This window comes from Pongo abelii, chromosome 4, assembly GCF_028885655.2.
Source record: "Pongo abelii isolate AG06213 chromosome 4, NHGRI_mPonAbe1-v2.0_pri, whole genome shotgun sequence".
NCBI lineage: Eukaryota > Metazoa > Chordata > Mammalia > Primates > Hominidae > Pongo > Pongo abelii.
Window position 1 is genome coordinate 23702575 of NC_071989.2, and position 23119 is coordinate 23725693.

A 23119-nucleotide genomic window follows, 5' to 3' on the forward strand; every position below is an offset into this window, starting at 1 on the left:
TAGAATTTGAATCCCCATCATCTGCAAAATACAGCGCACAATTTAACTGCTTCCTCAATTTAAAACAAATTCTATAAAATATAATGTTGTCTACATTGTAGAGATGATTTCTTCTTATCTAAGGAAATAAGTGATTGGGAAGCAGGTATTTTTGAGTTAAAATACAGTGATCTTTAAATGGTTTCAAATTTTGCTTATCAAAAGGTAGTCAACCACAGTGCAAGCCTTCCAAATCTAAATTCTGTCTTCACATAAACTTTCTTGCATCTTTTCTTGATCTTTTTAGAGACAGGGTGAAAGTCCACATCTATTTCTGTGCTGAAGTTTTGGCAGGTTTTCTCATCTGAAACTTTTCTGCTGTTGCATCAGGCTCACGTTTTCAGACTCTAGCACTGTCTTCTCTCATTTCTGCACAGGGTGGCGTTGGAATACAAGGCAAGAGGGCGTTTTGATCTTCACTTGTCTGGTCTACTAGAGAATATTTAATATCTGTATATTTGTGCCCTTTCCTCTTGCTTTTCTGCTCTTCTTCAATCCTGAGCTGCAGTGTTTCAATATAATGCTGGACTGCCATACAGATGAATCAGTACTATGCTTCTGTCTGGACCATCCCTGACCTCTGAGACCGCACCATCTGGATGGTTTTGGGAACATCAATGTTGCAGTCAACACCTTTCTCTCTGACAATGTCAATAAGAATATCAATAACAATGAACGTCCCTGTCAGGCCAATTCCAGCACTGCAGTGCACCACGACCAGCCCTGCATCCGTGATGCTCTCCTGCTTATGGTACACCTCCTCTAGGAAGTCCAGCACGCCTCTGGGGTCGCTGGGCACTCCATGGTCCGGCCAGGTCCCAAAGTGGTATTGCCAGACCATTCTCTCCATATTCCCTTGTCCAACCTTTGAAAGTTTAAGTTCTCTTAGCGTATAATCATGAGCTGCGCTTTCTTTGACGTTCCTAACACGCATGATGCCATATTCTTTTAGAGCATACTCATCAGGCCAGTATTTGACACATTTACTCTTTCCTCTCTCCACTTCTTTTATTGTCATGACAATCACTCGGGAGTTTTCTTGGAACTTCATCTGCCAAAAGTCATTCACTGTGTTTTGCAGGCAGCCTTGTGTGGCAATGTAACACTTTTAGGACTTTGAATTGTTGCACTTGGTTTCAAATTCAGGCATGATGATATTTTCATTGATGTAATCTGAAACAGGCTCATTGGGATCACCGTCGTGTAGGACAACCCATATATGATCAAAGGGTAGGATGGTTTTATATCTATTTCTGTTTGTGTTTTCTTGCCTTTGACCCTCTTTTCGGCTGTAGAGAAGTTTGCACTCCTGTTGTAGTGTCTCAAATTTTTCCCAAAAGCCTTGTTTGACTTTATCTGTGGTCTCAGCTAATTTGCTTAGTTCCTGAACTCTGCTTTCTATTTCAGCAGCATTTATATGAGTCATGTTAAGGGGATGCTTGAGTTGTACTACTGTACCCAGTGTTTCCACCATGAGATTCTTCTTGTAATGTTCTTCAAGATCTGTCAAAGAATCAAACCGTTCTCCTCCACCAACGTCGTATTTCAGCTCCTTTCTGAGGTAGGATCTGCACAGTTCAGAAGATATTTAAGCTCAATAACATCTCCATTCTTCTCTTTTAATTGCCCATGATGTTCCATGTAATACTGAACCAACTCAGCCAAAGTGGCACATTTCTCCCCTCCATAGAGGTCATAGTAATCACCAGTGTTCTAAATGTGGGTGACAGCTCCATTTCTTCTAATGGAAAGTGTGAAGTCTCCAGGGTTACTTTTATTAGGCCTTGTCAAAAAACTGTCATCAACTCCTCTTGTCAACAGTAGGTTTTCTGCCTCCGCACCAGTGATATTTGGGTGAAACCATCTCCGCGATATCATGTTCCTCCCGCCCTCCAGCTCTGCAACGGACCCGCTGCTTGCTCAGGCTCCGCTGGGCTGGGTCACATCGGGCTTGCCCAAGGGAGGCCTACTCGGGACCAGACAAGGGGACAGAGCCAGCCGGCTGCACACAGACCCACTTTCCAGGCCTGGGGATCCCAGAGACTGTGCAGCCGCCCCCGGTCCGGCTTGCTCCTCCTCCGGCTAATTTTTGTACTTTTTGTGGAGAAGGGATTTCTCAATTTTGGCCAGGCTAGTCTTGAACTCCTGGCCCTCCTTGGGCTTCCAAAGTGCTGGGATTACAGGCTTGAGCCACCAGGCCTGGTCGGGCCTCTATTTCAATATGATTTTTATTTGGATGGACATCTGGAGAAGCCTATACTGTATTATATTGCTTTGCTTTCCATAACTAATTATAGAAATATCTATATTACAAGCTATATACAATTTCATGAATTTCAAATAAAACACTGAAGGTCTGAGCATGGGATTCAAACATACAAAATAGTAATTGTAATAGCCAAAATTAGAAAGATATGGATTTTCTGTTATTGGATTATCTGACTATATTTTTCTTAGCTTATAGGAACAACTGAAGAAAATTATAGTGTATTATAGGATAGACATGATTTTCCTGAATTTCCAATAAAATTCTAGAGGCTCTCATAAGAAGACCAACAATATAAAGTAGTAAAACTGATACATCCACTATCAGAAAAATGCAAACTTCATAATAATATTCTTGCCATTTGATAGAATTGCTTTTGTACATCTATACATTCGGAGTTTTGTTTTGTTTTCTGAGCTGGTTATGAGAAGAAACAGAATTTTTAGGAAATGAAACTTTATTTTCGTCAGTATTTTAGTTTTGTACATTAAACTTCTTTTACTTAAAATATGTTGTATTTATTTTCTAGCATTTTTTCTTCTTCTCATACTTATGTGTTGACTCAAGGGGTACCTGATAAAATAGATACAATTGATTATTCCTATAAAGATTTATATGCTTCAAAAAGTAGAAGTTGCCTTACTTTTTCATAATGTTTCTTTATATTTGAATAACACTTAAATGTAAAGATTACATGGTGAAAACAGACAAGATAGATCTTATATAGTCTATTGTTTTACAGACCTTTTAATGTATACTTCTGAGACTAAAAAGTAATACCTAACACTTATGCTATCTATTAGGCCATGTATTAGACTCATTGCTTCATGAGGATCCTCCTAGTTTCATGAGGATGCATAAGTATATTTTAGGCATCACTGCATTTTTAATGCCTACTATTGAGGCAACAGTATGGGAGGGGCTCAATAAATAGTTTTTAAATGTGTAAGTCTGGCGACTAATTTCAGGAGGAAATTAATGTATAAATATTTATCAAAACACTATTGAGCCCTTAAAGTTGCCATGATTTTTTGTAAGTGTTGATAACAAAAACAGATGTGATTCTGGCCTACTTTGCACTTATAATCCAGAGATAGAGAAGCACATTAATCAAACACAACAGACACTATAAATGTGTATCTATCATTACTGCTATAAAAGAACGAACTCTTTGAGGACTTATGGAAGTAAGATTTGACATAATTATGATTAGTGAAAGTGGAAATCAAATAATGGAATATAACGCATTAATGGTTGAATAATCAAAAAACCAGATAATAAGGGGGGCAGCATAGAGAAGCCAAGACACAGGAAATAGCACATGAAGTGTACTGTGATATGCAGGGGCGTTATTAATGAGTACAGAGACCCCAAAAAGTAAAAGGTCAGAGATGACAAAGCAAAGAATACAATGAGGATGCATGATATGAAAAAAAGCTGAAGAGACACTTAGGGAGAGGGTGTTAGATTTTTATTGATCAGGATAACAGTTGTCTTTTTCTTTCTTTTTTTTTTTTTTTGAGACAGAGCCTCACTCTGTTGCCAGGCTGGAGTGCAGTGGCGTGACCTCAGCTCACTGCAACCTCCACCTCCTGGATTCAAGCGATTCTCCTGCCTCACTCTCCTGAGTAGCTGGGACTACAGGCACCCGCCACCACGCCCAGCTAATTTTTGTATTTTTAATAGAGATAGGGTTTCACTGTGTTGGCCAGCATGGTCTCGATCTCTTGACCTCGTGATCCGCCCGCCTTGGACTCCCAAAGCTCTAGGATTATAGGCGTGCGCCATCGCGCCCAGCCTAACAGTTGTCTTTTTCTAAAAAAGCGTGAAAACAATTAAAATATTTTATATGTTTGTTGGCATTTTCAGATTTTAAAAATATTATCCTGACTGCTGTAGGGGAAAATGGAGCACAGGTAATCTATGGCTAGTGTGGGAAAAACAAAAAGTTAACTGCTGATTTCCAAGTGAGTGATATAATTGCATGAGCAGGTATTGTGGTGTAGATGGAGGGAAGGTTAAAAAATACAGTATTTTTTACTAGGTAAAATAAATAAGAATATATGCAATTCTATAGATGATAATGTCATTCACCTACATAGGAAACATTGGAAAAGGCACATGTTTGGGGGAACTTTATTTTGTTGTTAAAACATAAACCTGGAATGCCTTAGATATATTTAAGACATGATATTAAATATACATATTGCATTACCCATTACAAAATATCTGCCTTTCAATAAAAGTATTATAAGTCATGCCTATGAAGAACAGAAGCGATAAACAAAGCAAACAAACTATACTCAGATATGATACAGATAAGAAGTTAGTTATGACTAATATGTTAAAATCTGCAATAGAAAAAGTAGACAACTTAAAAGATGGACAATTTAAGTAAAGAAAATTATAAGAAAAAAATCCAAAGGTAACGCTAGAAATGAAAAACAGAAACAGAAATGAAGAATGTTGTTTGATAGCTAATCAGTAGACTGAACATGGCCTAGGAAAGAAATTAGTGAGCTTAAAATTAGACCAATTGAATCGTCTTAAATTTAATGCAAAGGATAAAACTAATAACAACAACAACAAAAATAGAACTGAATGTCCCCAAACCAAGATCAGTTTGAAAATATTCAACAAACACATAATAGTAATACTAAAAGAGGAATAAAGAGATAGTGTAGCAGAAGTAATACTTCAAGAAACAATGGCTAAGAACTTTACAAAATTAAGAATAGACACCAAAACAAACACTCAGGAAGCTCAGAGACAACAGGCATGATAAATAAACACACACACACACACACTCACAAAATAACACATACTATTTTCAAATTGCAGACAGCTAAAGGTGAAATAAAACTCTTGAGGAAACACAAGAGGGAAAATACCTAGAGAAGAATAAGGTTAGGAATTACAGCAAACTTCTTATCATAAGTCCATAAGCAAGAAAAGATTAGGGTCAAATATTTAACGTATTAGAAAACCACTTAGAATTAGATATCAGGAGAAATTACCTTTCAAAAGTGAAGGAAAAATAAGACATCCTCTGAAAATTAAACACTGAGGAAATTCATCATCATTTAATTTGCCTTATAATAAATGATAAAAGTTCTTCAGGAGGAATAAAAATAATGCAGGCCTGAAACTTAGAAATAAAGGCAAGAGAAAAGAAATCGATTACGATAAAGAATTTTTTATTTTTCTTATTTTTATGAATAAAATATAAATTTGTGTTTAATTAAATAATTATAACAATTTGTTGTTACATATGTTTATATAATATATGGATAAGTGAAATGCATAACAGCAATGACAAAACTGATGGAACAGATGAATTGTGACTATTCTAAGAAACTTACAGTAAACATGAATAGATACACTATAATTTGAAGATAAGCTTTGATTAGTTAAATCACTGTATTAGAACATTAAGGGCAGCCACTTAAAATTTTTAAAAATTACTATAAATGATATACTAAGAACAAACACAATGAATAGAAAACAGTTACACACACAGCAGACAGTAAATAATCTGTATCAATAATGGCTTTAAAATGACTAGTTTAGATGCACCATTAAAAGACAGAGATGCCACTCTTTGTTGTCAAAAAGAATCTAATTTGAAGCATATAAACTAAGGTTAAAATTTTACAAAGGATGAAAAAGATATCATGCTAACACTAATCCAAAGAAAGCAGAAGTAACTATATTAATTTTGGATAAAGCAGACATCAGAAGAAGAAAATGTATTATGGATAAAGAGCAACACAACATAACGAGAAAGGAAACAATTATCCAAAAATGTATATTATATAACAACCCTAAACCTAATAATAAAGAATCAAAGTGCTCTATTAGACCTGAAGAAGAAATAAATAAATAAATACATACACTATTATAGCTAGTGTGCTATAAAATTTCAACATTTCTTTTCACAAGTGATATATCAATAAGCAGAAAATCAGTAAGGACATTGTTGACCTGAACAATACTAAAAATCAACGTGATATAATTGATACTTATATACCACTTCATTCAATAACAGCAGCACATATATTCTTCTCAAGTTTGCATGGAACATTCAACAAAGGAAACCACATTCTTTTCTGGGACATAAAATGCCTATCAATGTGTTAGAAACATATTAATAACTTAAAACACATATTAATAACTTAAAAGCATAGAAATCGTGAAAACCATGTGTTCAGAAAACAATACGATTAAACTAGAAATGCATAAAATATAGTTAGGAAATCCCAAAACATCTGAAGATTTAACAGCATACTTTTAAATGATAAATGTATCAAACAGTAGTTTCAAACAAATATTGTAAAGAATGTGAAGTAAATAAAAATAAAATATTTACCTTTGTGCAATGAATGAAAAGAAGTGTTTAGAGGGAAATTTGTAGCATAATATATACCTACAATAAATCTACAGCTAGTGAGAAACGAAATGTTTTTCTATGAGATTGTTGTCTTAGAGTTCTCTAGAGAACAGAATCAATAGAAAAAAATATATAATATTATTATTTTTAATTATATTATTTATAATAAGAACTTGTCTTGTGTGATTATGGAAGCCAAGAAGGCCCAAGATCTGCCCTTTGCAAGATAAAGACCCAAGACAGCCATATATTTCAGTCCAAGTCTGAAGGCCTAACAGCAAGGAGGACTGACGGTGTAAGTCCCAGTCCAAGAGTAAGAGAAGACTGTTGTCTCAATGTTCAAGCAGCCAGACAGAGAGCAAGAATTCAGTCTTCCTCCGTATTCTAGCTCTATCCGGGACTTAAACAGGTTGGCTGATATTCACCTACATTAGGCCAGGCAATATTCTTTCTTCAGTCTACCACTCTAAACACAAATGACTTATCTGGGCATCTCATGGCCCAGTCAATTTGACATAAAATTAAACATCACAACTGGGAACAAGTCAATAATACCCTATCTCATAGCTTCTATTCAACATCATATTGGAATTCCTGGCCAGGGCAATAAGAAAAAAAGCAGGGCAAGGGTGGTAAGGTATAAAGATTGAAAAAGAAGAAATAGAAACTTCCTCATTTGTAATGGAATAATAGTTCATGTAGAAAATTCAAAGGAATAAGCAGAAACATCTAAAATTAATGAGTCCAAGAAGATTATGAAATCTAAGATTAATATAAAAAGGCAATTGAGTATTCAAAAAATATTACAGTAGAACTATACAATGACAGTAAAATACTTCCTTTTAAATCTAAGAAAATATATGCATGACCTATTTAAGGAAAACTGCAAACATTATGAAAAAAATACAAGCTCTAATTAAATTGATACTTTTTTCTCTGTTTATTGATTAGAAGTCTCAATATTGTTAAGATGTCAATTCTCCTCAACTTAATCTATAGATTCAACACAATCTCAATCAAAGTCTGAGCAACCTAGAATATACATATCAGTGAATTGATTGTAACATTTTAGTGGAAAGGCAAACAGCCTAGAAAAACCAACATAATATTGAGGAAGAAGAAAAAATATTGGATGACAAACCTTATCCAATTTTATAAGACTACAATAATCAGGAGCATGTGGAACTGATGAAAGAATAGACACGTCAATCCATGAAACAGACTAGAAAGCATAGAAATCGACCCACACACATCTAGACCACTACGTTAGTCTGTTTCGTGCTGTTGATGAAGATATACTTGAGACTGGATAACTTATAAAGAAAAACAGGTTTAATGGACTCACAGTTCCACATGACTGGGGAGGCCTCACAATCATGGCAGAAGGAAAAAAGCACCTCTTACATGGTAGCAGGCAAGAGAGAATGAGAGCTAAGTGAAAGGGGAAATCCCATATAAAACCATCAGATCTCATGAGACTTATTCATTACCATGAGAACAGTATGGGAGAAACTGCTGCATAATGCAATTATCTCCACCGAGTCCCCCAACAACACATGGGAATTATGGGAACTGCAATTCAAGATGAGATTTGGGTGGAGACAGAGCCAAACCATATCATCTACTAATATTTGACAAAGGAACAAAGGCAATTTAGTGAGAAAAAGATAGCATTTTCAGCAATTTATGATGGAATACAATTGGACTTCCATATGCAAAAAAAGTGTAGACAGAGACATTATATTGTACCCCAAAATTAACTTGAAATGGATCATTGTATAAAAGGTAAAATGTAAAGTCCGAGGTAAATATGTAAATATACATTTTCATCCTAAATGTAAAATATGAAACTATGAAACCTCTTGAAAAAAATGTAAAAAAATGTGGAGTTGGATATTGTGATGCGTTAAATTCAGTAACAGTGGCATAATTCAGCAACTAAAACATTCATAAGTTGCATTTTATTAAAACCAAAAATTGTCTGCCCTGCAAAAGTCACTATTAAGAAAATGAAAATGTAAGCTACATACTGTGAATGAATATTTGATAAACACAAATGATGAAGGACTTGCACTCAAAATATACAAATAACTTGTAAGCTCAAAAATGTAAAAACAAACAGTTAAAACAAAGGGCAAAACACATTAACAGATATCTCGCCAAGGAAGATATACAGATGGGCACATAGCAAATGAAAAGCTGCTAAGCATCGTTTTTAATTAGTGAATTGCATATTAAAACAACATCTAATAGAATGAAGTTAGTGTGAACCAAAAAAGTGACAATGCTCCCTGCTGCTGAGGATGTGGAGCAACAGGAAAATAAGTTGGTCGTAGGATTGCTGGTAGGATGACAAATTAATAATTTTGGAAGACAGTTTGGCATTTTTTTTCAAAAAATGAAACATATGTTTAACATATCCATGAATTGTGCTCCCAGGTATTTAAAAAACTCAGTTAAAAATTTACATCCACAGAAAACTCAGCACATTAATATTTATAGCAGTATTACTTATAATCATCAAAAACTAGAAGACAGCTATTAATAGGTAGATGGAACAACAAACTGTGATACGTTCAGATAGTAGAATATGAGTCAGTGATTTAAAAAGTATGTGAACTATCAAGCTATCAAAAAATTATGGCTGAACCTTAAATCTGCCCATTGTTATATTTAAAAAGTCATTCAGAAAAAAATCATATATTGTATACTTCCAATTATGTAAAGTTTTAGAAAGTGCTTAACCATTGAGAAAGTAAACAGATCACTGGTTGACAGAGGTTCAGATGGGGGAACTTTAGTAGGTGAATCAGAGGGAATATTTTATTGTGACAAAACTATTCTGTAATGGTGAATAGAAGAAATTTAACATTTGACATGTTGTGCATTTAAGTTCACACCTTGTGCCATAAACTTCTGTGTGATATATGTGATGCCAATGGAATGGAATGTAGAATGTGAGAAAGTAATCCAAATATATTACAAATTTATAAAACAACCTCACCGACTGAAGTTATGGAATGAGGCACCAATACAAGTAACTTTGGAGTTAGTGGAGTTTTTAAAAATAAGGGCAAAAGGAAGTGTATGTAAGCACCGTACTCTACTTGATAAAACGATTTTCCATGGAGATACAAATTAATACTTTTGAAACCACTGAACACTGAAATTGAATAATTAGGTAAAAAAATGGTGAATGGTGGGGCAATATTTCTAAATATTGGAGTGAGAGATTATAGGCAAGTAAGGAAAAGAGGACAGAATAATCCATGTGGTCATGGATTAGAGTTGGAGACATCAATACAACATAATGTTTAGCTTAATGTAGACAAAGGCAGTTAAATACGTGTGTGTATGTGTGTATGTGTGTACATGGGTTGATCTATCCACATATGCTTATTTGCTTTACCAGAAGTAATAAGCATACTTAACTTTCATAGCTTGGCTTCTAATTTAATGTCATTCTAAAAAAATGTAACCAAACCGTCTTGGAGGAAAAAAGGTGATTCCAGGACTCAAGCAAGAAATATATAAAATTAGCATGGATTTCATGTAGTACCAGAAAGTTTTGAAAACAACAAAAGCAACAAACAGACAAAAAACAACAAAAAATATCAATGATGGGGGTATACCAAAGGAATATCAGAGTCGAATTTAAGCAACAAATAATGTTGTATGAGATAATAACTTAAATTATCAAATAAATATCCATCAGTGCTTACTGATATAAATACACTATTAGCTATATAAACAAATGGGAAAAAATAGACAAATAATGCCCTGAATAGAAATTTTCCAAATAATTTATAGAGATACTTCACCCTCAATTAGGGGATGCATATCTCCCCATTCCTTAAGTGCAGGCTGTGCATAATGACTTCATTCCAAATAATGCATTATTAAAAAGAGGGAAGAATAATAATTTTACAATGGAGATTCCTGAGTGACACTACCTCAGCTGAGTGATAAAGGTCACCATCAACAGATAAACCATGTTGATAGTACGTACTTGTCTAAGTCTGTTTTGTGTTGCTATAACAGAATAGCACAGACTGGGTAATATATTTTTTTTAAAAAAGTAGTTTATTTGGTGCATAGTTCTGAAGGCTGGGAAGTCAAAGAGCACAGTACCAGCATCTGGTGAGGGCCTTTGTGCTGTATCATTCCATGGCAGAAAGGAGAAAAGCAAAAGCAGATTATGGAAAGAGTGAGAGCAAGAGAGGGTTGAACCCACTTTCATAACAACCCAGACCCACAAGAACAATATAAATCCATTCATGAGGGTACAGCCCTTGTGGCCTAATTACTTATTAATGGTCCCACTCTTCATACCTTCATGATAGCAATTAAATTCAACTTGAATTCTGGAGGGGACATTCAAACCATAGTAGCACTGTTGAGTAGTATTTCTGCTGATATTTTATCATCATAATGGCCCTTTACCTTTGTGGTCTTCATCTTAAGAAAATAATATCCACTCAAATAATTAGAAAAACATCAGGAAAATCCCAACAGAAGAATAACCTACCAGGACTTTTCAAAACTGAAAACGTCATGAACAACAGAGCAAATTAGAGAAAGCTGTCAGCCAACAATAACTGTAAGGAGACATGACTACTAAATGTAATGGAGAATCCTAGATGAGATCTTGGAACAACAGAAAAAGGAAATATGATGAAATCTGAACTTTACTTAATTATAATGTATCAATATTGGTTCATTAATTACAACAAATATGCCATACTGATACAAAGTGTTAAAAACTGGGAAACTAAGTTATGTGGAAAACTCTCTGTACTATCTTCACTGTAAATGTATAAGTCAAAAGTGATGAAAAATAAAAAGTATACTTTAAAAACACTATAGAAAATAAGAAGAAATATTTGGTGATCTCCAGAGGCTTCAATTCATATGAATTGTTTTAGATCATATTCCAAATGCACCATCTAAAATTTGTCCTCTCACCCAGTCCTGATAAAACTGTCAGAGGAGTTCAAACCAGAGCAACCCCATCTTGAATAGGGGCTGGGTAAAATGAAGCTGAGATCTACTGGGCTACGTTCCCAGGAGGTTAGGCATTCTTAGTCACAGGGTGTTTATGGCTAAGGGAACAGATTAATAATGTTGACTAAACAGACCCAGGACTTAACAGATCCAGGAAATGTCCTAAAGCCCCAATATCTTTTTTTTTTTTTTTTTTTTTGTTTGAGACAGAGTTTCAGTCTGTCACAGGCTGGAGTGCAATAGCATGATCTCGGGTCAACACAATCTCTCTCTCCTGGGTTCAGGTGATTCTCCTGCCTTAGCCTCCTGAGTAGTTGGGATTATAGGCGTACGCCACTGCACCTGGCTAATTTTTGTATTTTTGGTAGAGACAGGGTTTCACCATGTTGGCCAGGCTGATCTTGAACTCCTGATCTCAGATGGTCCGCCCGCCTAGGCCTCCCAAAGTTCTGGGATTACAGGCATGAACCACCGTCCCCGGCCAGCCCAATATCTTAAGAAGAAAATAATTCTTAGTTTAAGAATGAGTTCTGCTTTAAAGGTAGTAATGTAGATTCTTGCCGAAGACAGTAGGTACACAAAGGATAACAATCCTTTATCAGGAGCCCTGTATAATAGTAGAGCACGTCTCTCCCATGATTTCTTGCTATGTATCTTATATATAAACAGGCATTGTTCCTAAGGTGGTGTGTTTCTCCCCTTGCTTTCGAGAACACCCTGCTCTGTCTATGGAGTAGCCCTTCTTTTATTACTTTACTTTCTTAACAAACTTGCTTTCACTTTACTCTGTGGACTCTTCCCAAATTCTTTCTTGGACAATATCCAAGAACTCTCTCTTGGGGTCTGGATCACAACCCCTTTCTGGTAACAAAACCATTTTTTCCCCTTGACTTTTCAGACCTATGGGTTGTTAACTAATTCCTATTGTTGCTTGACTAAGTGCCTCAATATTACTTGTTATGTTCCTTAACTTTGTCCATACATGTTGAAATTGTCACTTCCAATGGTAGATATAGGTTTTAGGGAGCTTGAAATTTGTGCAATTTGGAATTCCTTTTTTAAGAAAGGGAGTACACAATTATAGACACCAAATCTGAGAGCAAAACTATTTTACTGGAGACTTAAAGGGGTGGATCCCTTTCTCCTGAAATCCCTTTAGGGAATCATCTGAAGTGCTTACTGTAATGATTCCTAATTGAAAGCTTGCTGTCCCTCCCCATCCAGAGTATTGAATTGCACAGCAGCTCCCAGACTTCACAGAAGCTCATGCAAATGAGGGCCCTGCAGCTTAAACTTCATTAGCTTCACGTTAAATCTGTCTCTGGTCCCTTTCTTTAATTCTCTTTGAAATCCCAGTTGAATGTGGCTGCTATTCTATGTCAACAACTCCTACCAGTACAGGCTAGGAGGAGGAAATGGAAAAAGCAGGCTAATTAGAGATCTCTTTAGTCTGTAGAATCAAAGCTCTTGGGGGACTTGTGGGAAACAGGAAATGAGGGAGAGGTACATAGCAGCGACGATAGTCAGGCTTTAGCTTCAAAAATAGTGTGGTTGTCAGTATCATTCATGTTCATAGGAACAGGAAAAAGGCACTGAGTTTAAGGAGAATCAAATTTCAGTTTGGAATTTGTGAAGTTTGATGTGTCCGTATACCATATCCATAGACATATCTAGGAAGCAGGTGTTCTGATCTGCAATTGTGAGGATAGATTTGAGCTGGGGATATAGGCATGAGAATCATCAACATACAGTAAATTTCTCTCTGTGCGTGGTCACTTGAGTCAAAAGACTTAGGAATAAAGAAGGGCTAATGTGAATTTCAGAAGGGCAATATTTGAAAGGGCAGCTCATAGAAGGAAATGCAAATTGACTCAGTTGTTAGGAGGAAAACACAACATTCTATTTAAACAAAAGCAAGAGAAACAAATATATAAAGATGGACAGCATAAGTGACAATTTTGATAGATGGCAAGGCATGCAAATTTAAAAGTTTCTCTCTTGTTTGTTGCAATACTGAGAATTTTATAAGGTAAGAATTACCCCACTTTAAGATGAGTAACCTGAGTTTCAGAAAGATAAAAAATTTTCCTTAATTCATAGCTCACATAACAAAAATATTTCAGATTTGAGTATAAATCAAACTCTGTATTACAAACTATACATGGATTGGTAGCAGGGGCAATCTCCCATTCAAAAATGAGAAGTATAAAAAGCATGAACAATAGCACTGGAAGTATGCTGGTGGGAATGTAAAATGGTACTCCCAATGTGGGAAAAAGTTTATGAGTTTCTCAATGAGTTAAACATAGAATTACCCTATAACCTAGTGAAGCTGCTCCCAGGTGTGTACCCAAAAGAACTGAAAGCAGATTTTCAAACAAAAATGTGTATAGACATGTTCCAAGTGGCACTATTTGCAATAGCCAAGACATAGAAACATCTTATACACCCATCAACAAATGGATGGGTAAACAAAATGTGATGTATTTATAAAATGAAATATTATTCAGCCATGAAAAGGAATGAAGTACTGATACATGCTACAGCATGGATTCACCTTGAAAAAATTATGCTATGTAAAAGAAGCCAGACACAAAAAACACATATTATATGATTCAACTTATATAAAATATCCAGAATAGGCAAATCCAGAGACAGAGAAAGAAAGCAGATAAGTAACTATTAGGGAATGGAAGAGGAGTTATTCAGGAGTGACTGATTACTGGATACGAACTTTCCTTTTGGGGTGATGAATACATTCTGGAACTAGCTAGTGGTGATGTTTACACTACATTGTGAATGTATTAATGCCAATGAATTTTTTTTTTTTTTTTTTGAGATGGAGTTTCGCTCTTGTTGCCCAGGCTAGATTGCAATGGCACAATCTCAGCTCACTGCAACCTCCGCCTCCTGGGTTCAAGAAATTCTCCTGCCTCAGCTTCCTGAATAGCTGGGATTATAGGCATGCACCACCACGCCCAGCTAATTTTGTATTTTTAGTGGAGACGGGGTTTCACCATGTTGGCCAGGCTGGTCTTGAACTCCTGACCTCAGGTGGTTCGCCTGCCTCAGCCTCCCAAAGTGCTGGGATCTACAGGCATGAGCCACCGTGCCTGGCCAGTGAATTATATTTTTAAAAAGAGTTTAAGTGGTTAATGTTATGTTTATCATAATGAAAAGTTTTTTAAAATTAGCACTGGAAGCTATAGGCCTTCAGAATCTTTACAGCTTTTAAAACAAAACAAAACTCCAAACAATCTCTATCAAAACAGTGAATGAAGTTTATCTCCTTAGAATATTTTTGTGGTTTTATAATTATGCTATTATGGCATAAAAAGGCCAGTCTTCCTGTTATTAGATCTGCTATTATCCATTATATATGTTGAGCAATAAAAAAGAAATGTATCTGTCTACTCTGCTGCCTCCTATTTGTCACCCCTATAACTTGGCTTTGTTCTACAACTCCCATCTTTTCTCCTTTAGTAATGGTAGAGTTTGGCATTTACACAATAGTTTTTATTATAATCATGCCTTCTTGGCTAACAGAGACGGTTTCTATGTATATGTGATTGCTGCTAGAACCAACATGCTATCCATTCTGTCCTTCCAAATTTAATACTTTAGGTTGATACTGGGTGTAGTTTATGTTTCTGGGAGATGCTTTATAGAATATATCTTGTGCCTAATACAGTGCAATATATTTCATATACATGTGAAAGAGTAAGATTTTCATATTTATGGCCAATAATGCAGTGGTTATGAAACAAAACTTTAAAAAACATAAACTCTCTAAATTTTGGAACAGTTATATATTTACAGAAAAATTACAAAGGTGGTACAGACAATTGACATAAACTCCACACTCAGTTGTCCCTGTTTTTAATGTTTTATGTTAGTATGGAACGTTTGTTAAAATTAAGAACAAGTAGTCATAAATTATTAAGTCTTTGTTCAGATTTTCTTTCTAATACCCTTTCTTTTCTAAAATCCCATCCAGGATACCACATTCCATTTACTTGACATGTCTCTGTAGCCCACTCTTAGCAGTCAGTCTGTCAGACTTCTCGTTTTAGATGACATTGACATTTTTGAGGGATATTAACCAGGTATTCTGTAGGATTTCCCCGATGTTTTTTTTTTTTTCATGATTAAGAGTATATGCTAGCAACATGGTTTATGATCATGTCGGTGTTGGCCATAAGCCCATGTTTGAGGCAGCGTTGGTCAGGGTTTTCTGTTGTAATGTTGCCTTCCTCTTTCAGGAATGAGGAAATATGCCCCCACTCCTTGAGGGTAGAGTATCTACATAAATTATTTGGAACTCTACCAACTTCCACAATGTTCCATTTTTTTTTCACATGGAACAGCACGGGATGAGGGCGAGATGGTTCAGCATAAATGGGAATAATCATGGGAAAAAACTGCTGAGGAAGCCATGAACAAAAGCCTTCTGCCATTTTGTGGACCCAGGGAGTCAGATGAACGTTTAAAATTACTGATATGGAAAATTACTGAGCCAGCTTGAAGAAATATCTCAAGGCCACCCATAAAGAGGTCCCAGTAGAGGTTCTGAATACTCTGTCAGTGTAGCCTCCCCAGCCTGCCATAGGAGGCCTCTGAATGGGGATGTCTAATCTAGGAATGCATATATGCCTAAAAGTGTGGCCTGCCATTGTGGGGGTGGGGGTGAATCTTTGACTGCAACTATCTCCAAAGGTTGCAATGCATTGGCTGTGCACCGAGTGTTGAGTGGGGAGAGCCACCTTCCCCCTTGAAACCTGCCAGTAAAAACTTTGTAATTGACTATGACTGGGCCTGAAAGATCAGTTCATCTATTTCTGCTTGTGTTAAGCTTGGGAGTTTGTGTCCTAAAAACTACTGGTCTATTTCATCAAAGTTGTTTCAATAGAGCATAGAGTGATTCATAATGTTCTTCATTCTCATTTTAATATTCATGGGGTCAGTACCAGTGTGTTTAAACATATAGTAAAGACAGTGGCAAAAATAGAAGCTTGTTCCGAAAGTATAATTCTAATAGCACACCCACAATCACAGAAACGATTCCATTTTCAATGATTTCAAGATGAAACTACAGGAAGTTTAAAATGCATTATTAAGCAGAAATTTCCAACTGAAGCTTGTAGAACTCAGCTGCAGCGAATGTGATACTCAGGATATTACTCCCACAGAGTGGGAGCAACTTCCCTGGAAATGAGTGCCTGAATGTTTTTCTCTCTGTGTGCTTTGCTGTTCTCTCTCTTTTTCCTCAAAGCTTCTATATCCTCTGTCCTCTACCAATTGCATCTTTATCTCTTTATTAAGCAATTTATAATCTACGTACAAAATTTATCACCCTTTCTTCCCAACTCCAATATTAAAGATGTTTAAACTTTTAACTATTGTATTTCTTTTACTGTCCAAAACAAATGTAACTTAATAATCAATTCCTATAATTATTTGAATTACCATAAATAACATTAAATATATATTTATTCATGGACAATAATATAATACTTAGAAGATTTTCATTTTTTCTGCTGAAGATTTGAAAAAGTTGCATTAATTTTGTTTGCATTTCAGTCATGTTAAATATAAAGATGTTTTCTTCAAATATCTTAGGTCAGTGTTTAGAAAAGGTGGTCCATGGTATTCTATTCTAGAGTTTTTGCAATATGTAAGTTTACAATTGGGATTTTTGGGTCTCATTCTAGAGCATATGAATCAGAATGTTTGAAGAATGCCCATCCTTTTGACACATTTTAAAGCAGTATCCCCGCAGATCTCTGTGTACCCTAATGTATGAGAACATTTTCTTAAGTCTTGAATTTAAATTTTTATAATATCCTTTTGATTTCTCTGAAGTCACATTTGCAAATGTTTTTTGATTATCCTCCTTGCCATTCTGCCACATTTACTGAGGTATTCAGATAATTTTCTATTACTGGGACTATAAATGCAAATTCCTCAACTATTTTGAAGAGATAATATTTTCAATCAGATTGCTATTTCTTGCGCTTTCTCAATTTTCATAAAATTCTTATTACACTGGTAAGGTGGCAAGAATTTCAAACAGGTTTTCAAATGTGGCTTCAATTATTTGTCACCTATGTGGTTTTGAGTGAATTTCCAATAAAGTATATTATTTGTTTGCTTTTTAAATTTATCATCAAATTTCATTTGATTATATTCATTGCATTAAAAAAATGAAGACGGAAGTGAATTTTAAAAAGTATACTCCCTTATAGATGCACTTCTTAAATTAGCTTATTGATAATAGCAGGAAAGGTGCAATATTTAAAAAATAATTGCTTAAAATCATCTTAGAAAGATCAAGGATGTAGAATGATAGAGAAACACAAATTGTAATTTTCAGTGTGTGTTTGTGCGTACATTTTAATTACTTGTACATAATTAAATTTATCTTTAAAGTTTTAGAAAGTTATAGCAAAATGTCATGACAGTAATTAATAGAAAAATACAAAGAGATCATCCCCTTTAAACATGTATTCCAGCATATAAAAATACCTAAAGCCAGGCATGATGGCGTGCATCTGTAATATTAGCTACTTGGGAGGCTGAGGTGGGAAGATCACTTGTGCCCAGGAGTTCAAGTCTGCAATGAACTCTGATCACCACTGCACTACAGCCTGGGTGATACAGAGAGGCCCTGTCTCCAAGAAAAGATAAAAATACGTAAGTCTCTAACATTGACAATCTTACATTAAATTCCTATAAATTTGAAAGTTATAGGTTATAGGTGCTTTCTCATTAGTCAATATAATTTTCTTTATTCCTGATTTACCAAAAATGTGATATAAATGATGCCAAATTATGAATTCCTAAAGAAGTGATTTAAGGTTTGTGTTCTGGTGGGAGACTGAGCATATTTTTCTTGGCCAACCTTTCCTTGGCTGGACAGCTAACATTAGAGTGTCCAGATCTCTGTAATAAGTCCCCTTTCCTTCTTAAACTGCATACTGGCTGATTCTTTTCATCACTTCTAATTAAATCATTGTCCAGACCATATCACTCCCCTGTTTATAATCCTTAAATAACTTCTAATTGTGCACCGAATAGACTTGACCTGGTTTAAAAAATCCTACACATGCCTAAACATAGTTTAGCTCTCTAGTTTATCTCCCATCACTCCCTCACTCATTCATGATATCACAGTCTCACTGAAATTCCTTCTATTCCTTAATCAAGAAAAATTTATTGTGACCTTGAGTTTTCCACATTAGGTCTACTTCCTCTTTAAAATGTGCCTTTCCTAAACTTCACATAGCTATCTCCTCCTTACTATTCAGACCACAGTTTAAATGTCTTTTTTGAATAAGAGATGCTGGTGAGGCTGCAGAGAAAAGGGATTGCTTATACACCGCTGGTAGGGATGTAAATTAGTTCAGCCACTGTGGAAAGCAGTTTGGTGATTTCTCAAAAAACTTAAAATAGAACTACCATTTGATCCAGCAACCCCAATATTGGGTATATACTCAAAGGAATATAAATCATTCTACTGTAAAGGTATATGCACTCATATATTCATTACAGCACTATTCACAATAGCAAAGACATGGAATCAACCTAAATGCCCATCAATAGTAGGCTGATAAAGAAAGTGTGCTACGTATATACCGTGAAATACTATGCAACCATAAAAAGAATGAGATCATGTTCTTTGCATCAACACGCATGGAGCTGGAAGCCATTATTCTAAGTGAACTAACACAAAAACTGAAAACCACACATCACATGTTCTCACTTACAAGTAAGAGCTAACCATGAGTACACATGGACACAAAAAGAAGGGCACAGTGGACACCAGGGCCTGCAACAGGTTGGAAACTGGAAGGAGGGTAAGGATTGAAAAACTACTTTTTGTGTACTATGCTTATTATCTGGTTAATGAAATAATATATACATCAAATCCTCGTGACACACAATTTATTTATAGAACCAACATGTACATGTACCCCGGAAACTAAAAGTTGAAAATAAATAAATAAATAAAATGCTATTTTTGCAATGAAGCTTTCCCTAACCATTCTATTTCCAGCCTATCAGTCCTCTAGTCAATTATTAAAAGTAACAGCAAAAACCACAATTACTTTGGCACCAACCTAGTAACATTCTATCTAATGATTTTAATACAGTACTAATTTTTTTTTCATAAATTGTTCTTGTATAAGGCATAAAATTAAGGTTCAATAGTATGTGCTGCTTTGACATCCAGTGAAACCAGAAGGGTTTTGAATGGCTTCATTTCAAGTTCCTTCTCCCATTCTGCTTCCATGGATAAAGCCTTGTCACCGATTTTTTTTTTTTTTTTGAGACGGAGTCTCGCCCTGTCACCCAGGCTGGAGTGCAATGACATGATCTCAGCTCACTGCAACTCCGCCTCCCAGGTTCAAGCAATTCTCCTGCCTCAGCTTCCCAAGTAGCGGGGATTACAGGCACCTGCCACCATGCTCAGCTAATTTTTGTATTTTTAGTAGTGATGGGGTTTCCCCATGTTGGCCAGGCTGGTCTCGAACTCCTGATCTCAAGTGATCCTCCCACCTCCCAAAGTGCTGGGATTACAGGTGTGAGCCACCGTGCCCGGCCACTAAATAACATTTCTTTCAAGCAGATAAGGTATATTCCTTAGATACTTACCTTAGTAAATCCAGAATAGTGGGTTTTGCTTCCCTCCTAGCCTGCAGAATTATTCAGCCAAGACATAGCCTCCTGTGGAAACTAGAGGGCACCCACCTTTGTGATACTAAAAAGCCAGCCTCCTATGGCCCATACTTTTTCACTCTCTTCCTGAATTTAACCTCTGCGTGCCCCCACATGATATGTGATGCTCTCCTTCCCTGGATTCTATCTAGGATGAGTAAACTGCCGTCTATCTCATCTATGCAGTGTTCAGCCTTCCTATAGCCATTCTGACCGGAATCCCTCCTTCACTGATGGAGTGAAAGAGAGGCTAACAAAACAACTGTTTTTATGCATTTATTAATCTTCTGCTATTTGTCTAGCACCATGAAAGGCAAGCGCCATATCAACAAACCCATCATCTGTCTCCTTGACCCACATATCCCTGGACTCTTCGGTAATGCAGCATTAATAAAAATTTTGAATAAACGAATGATTACTTAGACTTTTCTTCCTATCTCAAATATTTAGAAATTATCATAATATAGATATTTACAAGCATACATATGTATAGGGTTTTCAAGAAAAATATTTGTATTAATGCTAAAAAACATGAGTAACTTCTGGTGGTGAGCCAGGAAAAGGAAGACTCTTTGGAAATAAGAAAGCGTAGTAGGTTAATGTGCAATGATTTTCTAAAATGACCATTCATATTAAATAGATGTTTTTACCCTGAGCACCAGAACCAGTGAATATCATAAGATATTATTTCCATAATGATTTTATGTTATAAGGTGTAGTTGATCACAAAATAAGAAAATTACCCAGGTAGACTTATTGCAATAACATGAGTCCTTAAAAGCAGAGAACATTCCCCTGCTGGTGGCAGAAGAGGGTGTCAGGGAGATTTGATGTACAAGAAAGATTCAAGTCACAATTTCTAAATTTAAAAATGGAAAAGACCTGCTGGGCGCAGTGGCTCACGCCTGTGATCCCAGCACTTTGGGATGCCGAGGTGGGCGGATCACGAGGTCAGGAGATCGAGACCATCCTGGCTAACATGGTGAAACCCCGTCTCTACTAAAAAAAAAAATACAAAAAATTAGCCGGGCGTGGTGGCAGGAGCCTGTAGTCCCAGCTACTCGGGAGGATGAGGCAGGAGAATGGCGTGAACCAGGGAGGCGGAGCTTTCAGTGAGCTGAGATCGCGCCACTGCACTCCAGCCTTGGCGACAGAGTGGACTCCACCTCAAAAAAAAAAAAAAAAAAAAAAAGGAAAAGACCATGATTCAAGAAATATGGGTGATTTCTTGAAGCTGAAGATGAGCAGGACTGATAGCCAATGGGGAAGCAGAGGCCTCAGTCCCAAACACCACAGAGCGACACTGTCCACCACCTATACGAATTTGGAAGCAGATCCTTCCCCAGACTTTCCAGAAAGAACATGATCTAGCTGACACATCAATTTCAACATTGTGAGACCCTGAGCAGAAGACCCAGTCTAACCTGCTCTGACTTCTAAATTACAGGACAGTGAGATGACACATGTATGTTTATAAATCTGCTAAGTATATGACAATTTGTTATATAGCAATAGAAAACTAATACAGTCAGATCTACAGAGGAAATCACTTTGTAAATCATTCACTGCAGAGAAAAGAGACAGGAGGGATCAGTTTCAAAATGTACACAGCTTGGTAGTAGCGGATACAGGATCAGGAAAGTGCCCCGGAAAGACTGTCAGCATTTATCTAGCACATTTGATATGGAGATCTAGACTATGTGACCTTATTTTTGACCCCATTCTCATTGCCTGAGCACCATAATCCAGGTAATACTGCCTTATTCTCTAGAAACCCAGAGAAATTATCAGAACAAGGAGAAAGCCTGAGGCTTCGAATAGCTGGAAACTGGCAGAAAAAAATTATGCTTCTGCATCACATGAACAATTAGTCAAGTTCCTTTCCCGAATGACATGTCATATCTTTCCTTCTGTAAATTAAGAACAGAGACTCATTTGAGCAATCCCACACTCAATAATAAATATAAAACAATGAATTAGTAAAAACGCAATCACCTTGAAAAAGAAGCAATGATTCTCCCTTCACACTCAAACAGCATCAAGATTAAAAGTAACATCAGGCGGCGCGCGGTGGCTCACGCCTGTAATCCCAGCACTTTGGGAGGCTTAGGCGGGTGGATCACGAGGTCAGGAGATGGAGACCATCCTGGCCAACATGGTGAAACCTCGTCTCTACTAAAAATACAAAAAAATTAGCTGGGCGTGGTGGCGGGCGCCTGTAGTCCCAGCTACTCCCGAGGCTGAGGCAGGAGAATGGCGTGAACTCGGGAGGCAGAGCTTGCAGTGAGCCGAGATCGCGCCCACTGCACTCCAGCCTGGGCGACAGAGCAAGACTCCGTCTCAAAATAAATAAATAAATAAATAAATAAATAAATAAATAAATAACGTCAATTGTTATTGTTTTGATATATTTACAAACATACTATATAACAATTGCATGGATAAATGTGTAACAGGATGTAACAAAGATAACTGCTTAATCACAGGAGAAATTATTATGGGCATGAAAAATAAAAAAAAAAAGGTATGTAGGCTGACTGGCCTACATGTAGGCTGAATGTCTTCAGAAACAAGATGAAGAATCAGTAATTTCATGTTCAGCCAAACTATGTTAAAACTACTCGAATAACATATAAGAGAATTGGAGGGAGAGAATTCAGGGAAGGGGAGATTGACAGAAGAGAAGTGGGGAAGGGTGTGCT

General features: G+C 36.3%; 1 pseudogene; it reads right to left on the reverse strand.

Moving 5' to 3' along the window:
* Positions 1-253: 253 nt before the first annotated feature.
* Positions 254-1970, reverse strand: LOC100456020 (tyrosine-protein phosphatase non-receptor type 11-like; annotated as a pseudogene).
* Between the last annotated feature and the right edge of the window lie 21149 nt (positions 1971-23119).